The following is a 9,009-nucleotide window of genomic DNA, read 5'->3' as shown; positions in this document are numbered from 1 at the left end:
GGGGGGCGCCTCGCCAATGGCAGCCCGGGCGTTCATGGCTTCCATGACGGCCTTGGACCTGACCCAGGTAGTTGCGGTCCCCACCCACGTCGGGGGTAACACATTGGACTTGATTTTTGTCTCGGGACAGTGGCTAAATGATCTGGAGTTAGGGAATTAATATCTCAACCCTTGTCATGGTCAGATCATTTACTCCTTCAGCTAGACTTTCGGACCGCTGCACCTCACCGCGGGAGGCGGAACGGTTCAATGGTTCCGTCCCAGGCGCCTGATGGACCCTGAGAGGTTTCTGACGGAGCTTGGGCCATTCCCGAGGGAGTTAGCCCACAGCTCGGCTGAGGAGCTGGCGGCCACCTGGGATGAGGAGGCCGTTGGTGCCTTAGACCGCATCGTGCCTTTGCGGCTTCTGACCCGGCGACGAACTCGACCAGCTCCCTGGTATAACGAGGAGCTGAGAGAGATGAAGCGCCGGAAAAGAAGCCTAGAGAGCGCCTGGAGGTCCAGCCGCTCCGAACCAGACCGAACACTAGTGAGGTCATATATTCAGACCTACCTAGTGGCGATCAGGGTGGCGAAACATAACTATTTCTCCGCACTCATCGCATCGGCAGATAATCGCCCAGCCACCCTGTTTAGGGTGACCCGCTCCCTGCTTAGGCAGGAGGCTCGGGAGGACCCCTTACAGGGACGTGCTGAGGATTTTGTTCAATATCTGTCTGATAAAATCGCTCAGATTCGGGACGGCTTGGACACTGATTGGATAGATTCAGGTGGGATGGCGGAGACGAGTCTTGAGAATGTTATCTGGGCTGAGTTCGATCCTGTGACTCCTGAGGACATGGACAGGTTGTTGGGTAGGTTGAACTCCACCACATGTTTATTGGACCCGTGTCCCTCCTGGATGGTGCTGGCCACCCGGGAGGTTACACGAGGCTGGCTCCAGGAAGTTACCAACGCTTCTTTGTTGGAGGTGTTTTCCTGCCGCTTTGAAAGAGGCGGTGGTGAGGCCCTCCTCAAGAAGCCCTCCTGGACCCGGCTATTTTAGCGAACTATCGTCCAGTCTCAACCTTCGCTTTTAGCGAAGGTTGTTGAGAGTGTGGTGGCATATCAGCTTCCTCAGCACCTGGAGGAATCTGTCTATCTGGACCCGTTCCAGTCCAGTTTCAGGCCCGGTTACAGCACCGAGACGGCTTTGGTCGCGTTGGTGGATGACCTCTGGAGAGCCCGGGACAGGGTTCCTCTGTCCTGGTTCTTTTAGATCTCTCAGCGGCTTTTGATACTATCGACCATGGTATCCTGCTGCGATGGTTGGAGGGATTGGGGGTGGGAGGCACTGTTTATCGGTGGTTCTCCTCCTATCTCTCTGACCGCTCGCAGATGGTGTTGGCAGGGGGGCAGAGATCGGCCCCGAGGTGCCTCACTTGTGGGGTGCCTCAGGGGTCTGTTCTCTCGCCTCTCCTGTTCAACATCTACATGAAGCCGCTGGGTGAGGTTATCCGTGGTTTCGGGGTGGATTATCATCTGTACGCTGATGATACGCAGCTGTACATTACCACCCCGAACCACCCCAACGAAGTTGAGGTGATGGGCGGTGTCTTGAGGCTGTGCGGGTCTGGATGGGGAGGAACAGGCTCCAACTCAACCCTTCCAAGACAGAGTGGCTGTGGGTACGGCGTCCCGGTACAGTCAGCTTACACCATCGCTGACTGTGGGGAGGAAGTACTGACCCCAGGGAGGAGTGCAACAGGCGTCCTCCTGGACGATCGGCTGTCCTTAGAGAATCATTTGACAGCCGCCGCCAGGGAGCATTCTATCAGGTCCATCTGATTCGCCAGTTGCGCCTTCCTTGACCGTGACGCCTTACGCACAGTCACTCATGCCCTCCACTTCCGCCTGGACTATTGCAATGCTCTCTACATGGGGCTCCCTTGAAGAGCACCGGAGGCTCCAGTTAGTCCAGAATGCGCCGCGGTGATAGAGGGAGCACCGCTGTTCCATATAACACCTATCCTGCGCGCCTGCACTGGCTACCGTAGTCTTCGGGTGCAATTCAAGGTCTTGGTTACCACCTTTAAAGCGCTCCATGGCTTAGGACCGGGATACCTCCGAGACTGCCTTCTGCCGCCGATTGCCTCCCAACGACCTGTGCGCTCCCACAGAGTGGGCCTCCTCAGGCTGCCGTCGGCCAAACAATGTAGGTTGGCGGCCCCAGGGGAGGGCCTTCTGTGGCGCATTGGCCAAAGACATTTCCGCAGTCATGTGATCAGCATGACATCATGCCACAGCTTAGAGCATACAGCAAAACATGGAATACAGTTACCTTCCCACAAAAGTGGTACCTATTTATCTACAGGTAGTCCTCAACTTATGACCACAATTGAACCCAAAATTTATGTTGCTAATTGAGAAATTTGTTAAGTGAGTTTTGCCCCATTTTATTATTTTTCTTGCCACATTTGTTAAGCGAATTGCTGCAGTTCTTAAATTAGTAACACGGTTGTTAAGTGAATCAGGTTTCCCCATCGACTTTGCTTGTCAGAAGGTCACAAAAGGGGATCACATGACTCTGGGACACTGTAATCGTCAAAAATCTGAGTCAGTTGTCAAGCATCCCAATGTAAATTATGTGACCATGGGGATGCTGCAACGTTCATAAGTGTGAAAAATGTTCATAAGTCACTTTTTTCAGTGCCACTGTAATTTCAAACGGTCACTAAGTGAACTGTTGTAACTGGAGGACTACCTGTGGTTGCATTTACATGCTTTCAAACTGCTAGGTGGGCAGGAACTGAGGCCAGTGACAGAATTGTCATAGGTGGTAGGGCTCAAACTGGCAGAGTATAGACCTTCTCCGGCATCTATTAAGCCACTGAGCCACCCTGCCTCCTTTCCTACAGGCCACAAATATAATTTCAATCCAGCACCAGTATTGTAATAAAGAAGAACAGAAACAAAAAGAGGCACTAGACTAGGAAGAAGGTCACTTAAATGAAATTTAGCCAAGTATCTAAGGGTTAGAAAATGGATTCATGTGAAATAGATAGCTGGGAAGGCCTTCTGATTATTAGTCCGGAATATTTAATTGTGCTCTTCTAATGCTTTTCATAATCATGTTCCCTTTTTCAATAACTTTGAAAAGTACTAAGCCAGGCCACACCCGTGCACTGCTAGAGAGGCAGTCTTGTCTTTCTCCTCTCATGCTATGGCTTCAAGCACCTGCCTCATCTGAAATAAAGTTGTTGCTGATTTTTAACGGACAGTCATTCCTACCTAAGAGGGAAGAAAAGCAGGCATGGAGTTAATTAAAAGTCTCCATTAAATAAAAGTGGGTCATTGTCTAGTGTCTAGTTTATTTATTTATTAAATTTATATGCTGCCCATTTCACTATCAAGCCACTCTGGGCGGTTTACAATGTGCACCCCCAAAATATAAAACACGTAGACCTGTAAAACACATGAAAAACAATGAGCATTAAAGTTAAAACATTAATATTAACAACAAATTGAATAAAAAGAGACCAATACATAAACAGGGTGTGGGTGGGGGGAATTCTTCTAATCTACTAGCCACCTCCAGAAGGGACATCCCCATCAAAGCCCCTGACCAGTTGGTAGAGCCAAGTTTTCAGGCTCTTTTCAGGCCAACAGGATGGGGGTGACTTCATCTCAAGGGGCATGATGATGTTTGAGGGTGAGATCCATTGCAGAAAAGCCTCTTCTCCTGGACCTCACCACCCACCACCCTTTCATCGATGGGGTCCACTCCATAGTACGTCCTGCCAGAGTGGGTGGCAGCCATAATTGTGTCACCTGGAATTGAGATATAAATCTAGTACCATCAGCATCCCATGGTATCAGATAATTTCACCCAGTGACTTCATGTAGATGTTGAAAAGGAACAGGGAGAGTACTGAACTGTGCAGCATGCTGCAAAGGAGGAGCCATGGATCGGACACCTGACTCCTTATCAATAGTGATCGGGACCGGGCTTAGAGAAAGGAGCCAAACTAGTGCCATACTGGTCCAGTTTGATCTAGAGGTTATGGCACTAGGGTAGAAACTGGGAGACTGTGAATTTTAGTCTTGAAAACCATCTGAGTGATGTTGGGCCAGTCTCTCTCTCTCAGCCCTACTTACCTTAGAGGGTTGTTGTGGTAGGGAAACTAGGAAGAAGAAGGAGTATTAGATATGTTTGCTGTTTTGAATTGTTTATAAAAAAAATAACAAAGATGGGCTAACACCAACAAACAAACTGTGGGAAGCCCCCCCCCCAAAGAATGAGATATTTTGGGGAATATTAAAAAGGCAGGATAGAATATTTCCCCTAAAGAAGAAATGGGGAAAAAAAACCTGTAAGGGAGGCAGAAACTAGCCCCAGTTTCCCTGTCCCAAGCAGAAGAAACTGAGGAGGCCAACTTTAAGAAATGCAGATTTGGTAATCCATTCAGAAAGGCTGGGTCAGGCAGAAATTCAGATAAGCAATAAGCCAAAGGTTAACAAATTAGTTCAGACACCTAGGATTTGCCTTTCCCCTTTTGCTGATAGAGCCAGCCATGACCCCTACATGACCCTATAGGAATCCAGAAGGTATAAAACCCACCCACTCTAAACTCCATTGGGTCAGTTGTCCCAGAATCACATGTGGTTGGTGGTTCTGCTTCATTAATAAACTTTTCTTCCAATCAGCCTCCATGTTGTTTCCAGCATCTTTCTCCCAGCTTGGAACTGAACCAGATGGATTTTTCTTAGAAAGAAAGGAAGGAAGGAAGGAAGGAAGGCAAGGAAGGAAGGAAGGAAGGAAGGAAGGAAGGAAGGAAGGAAGGAAGGAAGGAAGGAAGGAAGGAAGGAAGGAAGGAAGGAAGGAAGGAAGGAAGGAAGGAAGGAAGGAAGGAAGGAAGGAAGGAAGGAAGGAAGGAAGGAAGGAAGGAAGGAAGGAAGGAAGGAAGGAAGGAAGGAAGGAAGGAAGGAAGGAAGGAAGGAAGGAAGGAAGGAAGGAAGGAAGGAAGGAAGGAAGGAAGGAAGGAAGGAAGGAAGGAAGGAAGGAAGGAAGGAAGGAAGGAAGGAAGGAAGGAAGGAAGGAAGGAAGGAAGGAAGGAAGGAAGGAAGGAAGGAAGGAAGGAAGGAAGGAAGGAAGGAAGGAAGGAAGGAAGGAAGGAAGGAAGGAAGGAAGGAAGGAAGGAAGGAAGGAAGGAAGGAAGGAAGGAAGGAAGGAAGGAAGGAAGGAAGGAAGGAAGGAAGGAAGGAAGGAAGGAAGACAGGCAGGAAAGCAGGCAGGCAGGCAGGAAGGCAGAAAGGAAGGCAGAAAGGAAGGCAGGCAGGAAGAAAAGAAGGAAGGAAGGAAGGAAGGAAGGAAGGAAGGAAGGAAGGAAGGAAGGAAGGAAGGAAGGAAGGAAGGAAGGCAGGAAGGAAGGAAGGAAGGAAGGAAGGAAGGAAGGAAGGAAGGAAGGAAGGAAGGAAGGAAGGAAGGAAGGAAGGAAGGAAGGAAGAAAGAAAGAAAGAAAGAAAATCAGCCAGCAAGCCATCCTGGATAGGCTCCTATAGGCTACCAGAGAAGCTTCACAGTATCTTTATTTGCAGATTGGATTTAAAAAAAAATAAAGGAAAGGAATTATTTTAAATATGAAAGTAATGATCCTCATAAGACAAACTCTTTTATTAGAAAATAACACCATATGCTGAATGATGAGTACAGCCTTGTTCTTCACCTGACACAGACTCTGAGAATGAGGCAGAATATTGCCAACTGCCAAATATTCTTGAGCAACTTCCATTTAGAATTCAAAAATTCAGTTGTGTTATGTTAGATTGCACATAAACCAAGGACTTATTTACTCCTTTGTGGATCTTTGTGTATTTTTTCATCATCATTTCCTAGAACAGAACTTTGTGTACTCTGGCCCACAGTTCTTTTTCTGCTGCAAATATATATCAAAATACTTTGTTTTAGACTGAAATCTTGTCCTCTTCAGGGATTGCAATATTCACTGACAAGATTTTCTTTTTTCAAAGCCCCACAGTCCCAATTTAATATGTTCCTGCTGTTCCGGTTACTTCTGTAAGGAATATCTTTCTCCTTTTTCTCAAAATGTTAAAGTCACCAGTAGCTTTACACAGGATTAGACATATTTGGATAATAAATCTCCCTCCAAACACAGAAACAATACTAAAGTCCTCCAAAACATTCTAAATAAACCAAAAGACCCAGTAGCCCTAGAAGAAGAAGAAAAAGCAGTGTTTACAACATACAGTGTAAGGACTGTAACAGCCAATATGTAGGACCAACGGGCAAAAAACTAGCAGAGCGCATCCATGACAATCAACTAGCAGTCAGAAGACATGATGAAAACTCCTTAATTTCTCAACACATGGACAGACTCAACCATCGTTTCAACTGGGAAACTCTGAACATTCTAGAATAAGCCAAATCCAAAAATGCCAGAGAATTCTGGAAGCCTGGCGCTCAGAACATATCAACCATTAATAGACATATAGACAACACTGAGATGCCATTCAAATGATGCAATCAAAAAGCCGAAAATGAAACAAAAAGACCTAAACGCCTCACCATAAATCAGGACTCAGTTGAGGAGAGACACTAGACCAACAATCAAGAAGTAAACAATACCCCAATCAAGGATCTACCAACTCAAACAAAGAAGATAACAGTAAACAATAGCCTAATCAAGGAACCACCAGACCACTCCCACCAGCATTGTCAGGGCAAACAACTACTACAGGGGTGAAATCCAGCAGGTTCTGACAGGTTCTGGAGAACCGGTAGCAGAAATTTTGAGCAGTTCGGAGAACCAGTAGTGGAAATTTTGAGCAGTTCGGAGAACTGGCAAATACCTCCTCTGGCTGGCCCCAGAGTGGTGTGGGAATGGAGATTTTGCAATATCCTTCCCCTGGAGTGGGGAAGGAATGGGGATTTTGTAGTATCCTTCCCCTGCCATGCCCACCAAGCCATGCCCACAGAACCAGTAGAAAAAAAATTTGGATTTCACCACTGAACTACTATATAAAATGACAGCAAACCTTACTTCTTTCTAGTGCTGATAATGTTACCTAGTTGGGGTAATGAAATATCTGCAAAAAACCACCAAACTCAAAGAGCACCAAGGACCCCACAATATACATAGTTCTGGGAGGTGCAGCCAAAGCAAGGTTTCTTGTCCTCATTATAAACTTCCCAACAGCTTCCTTCCAGATTTTGACCTTCCATCTGATTCTGAAAGCAACTGTTATGGACTCCTATCACTTAAACATCTCTACATATCTTTCTGATTTCTTTTTTTTTTCTACTCTGTCCTCTAAATTGGATTATAAACACCTATGAAACTGTAAAGGTTCATCAGACTATATAATAAGGCAGCATCTGGAGTTTTTAGTGTCAAAATTTCCCATTTTTTAAATATAAGTTTCCACCCTTATAATATCAAATGCAAGTCATGGAGGAATAATCCTCTGAGGGAATGAAATCTGGCAGTTGGCCCTACTCATATTTCCTTTCTAGGCCACCAGTTCTCAAAATCAACCATCTGGGAGCGAATATTAAAAAAAAAAACTTGGGAAAAGCCAGAGGTAGAATTTTCATATTTATACATTGGAATCTTGCATAATCAGACGTACAGCTTTAGCAACTTTATTTGGCAGTTCAAATAGCAGCAGCAGCATTTTGAAAAATGGACTAGGCTGACTGGGTTTTCCCCATCTGGGTTAAATAAAAACTTAAGGGGTAAAAAAGAGATACACAGCATTTTTGTCTATCCTCTTTATGGTCAATGAGTAAGCTCACTTAATTATGCAAAAGTCCACACTTCTGTCTTTGGGGGAATTTTTTTTTTTTTGGTGAGATATAGAGGAGTCCAAAATCAGCAACTTTGAGGATCTAGGAGTGCCTGGCAGTTCTATTCTAGCAGCTGTTTTACCGTAATGCTTTGTTATTGTGAATCTGCCTTTCTCATTTTATCTGATTTACAGTAGATCGGGGTCTCCAACCTTGGCAACTTTAAGACTTGTGGACTTCAACTCCCAGAATACCTCAGCCAGCAAAGCTGGCTGAGGAATTCTGGGAGTTGAAATCCACAAGTCTTAAAGTTGTCAAGGTTGGAGGCTCCTGATTTAGATTAAGCATGTTAGGGAGAGAATCCTGCTCAAGATCATGTCACCCCATTGATTGCCACTGTTGCTTTGGCTGGCTAGGAAGCCAGATCCCTTCCTCCCTCACTGCTCCATGTGCATCCCTCTTGATGCTGAAGACTTGGTGGAAGGGGATGACGATCTCAAAAGAAGAGTATACAATAGCTGCACTCCCCTGCTAGAAACTTCAAATGAGCTCAAACTGGGAAGAGAAGAATTGAGATCTTCTCTACTGGAATGATGGTCTCTTGTCAAGATCTAGTCCTTGTGCACAACTTTTTTTTTAAAAAAAATTAAGACAGCCACATGCTTTTCCCCCAGGTGTGTGAATTTCTAGATTTTTTTTTTAAACAAATCTAATTTTGTATCCTATTTTATTGCATATCAAGCATTTATCCATGCAACTGCTAGGAGTTGAGCCCAATTCTGTGGCACCTATTTCTATAACTAATTGTAATATACTTTTCATGCTGCTGTTCTAGCTGTATTTTCTGAGGATTTCAATTGTATGCTGCCTCAATGGGTTGAAAAACAGGGCATGAAATTAGGCCAATGAAGTCTTCCCATCCATTCTTCCCATAAGCTTTAAACCTACCTATCAAGGAGGCTAGTTTTAAGGTGGGGGGAAGGAATAAAACTGCCTGAGAAGCATTGTCTAGAGGCAGCAGCTATGCATCTTCCAGAATATCTGTCCCAGTGTTGTCTTTTGCAAGGGCTGAAAATGTTGGGAATGGGACAATCTGAACAAGACATTGTTGCTAGTGGTAGTTCATGTATAGTTTAAGGAAAAAGGAATTAGATGGCTTTCATTTTTTTTCTTGCCTTGAAAATATTCACTACCACCTGAATGGAACAGTCTGTGTAGGCAAG

Source organism: Ahaetulla prasina, chromosome 2 (genome assembly GCF_028640845.1).
Source record: "Ahaetulla prasina isolate Xishuangbanna chromosome 2, ASM2864084v1, whole genome shotgun sequence".
In the NCBI taxonomy this organism is placed as follows: Eukaryota; Metazoa; Chordata; class Lepidosauria; order Squamata; family Colubridae; genus Ahaetulla; species Ahaetulla prasina.
This window is presented reverse-complemented; position numbering follows the sequence as displayed.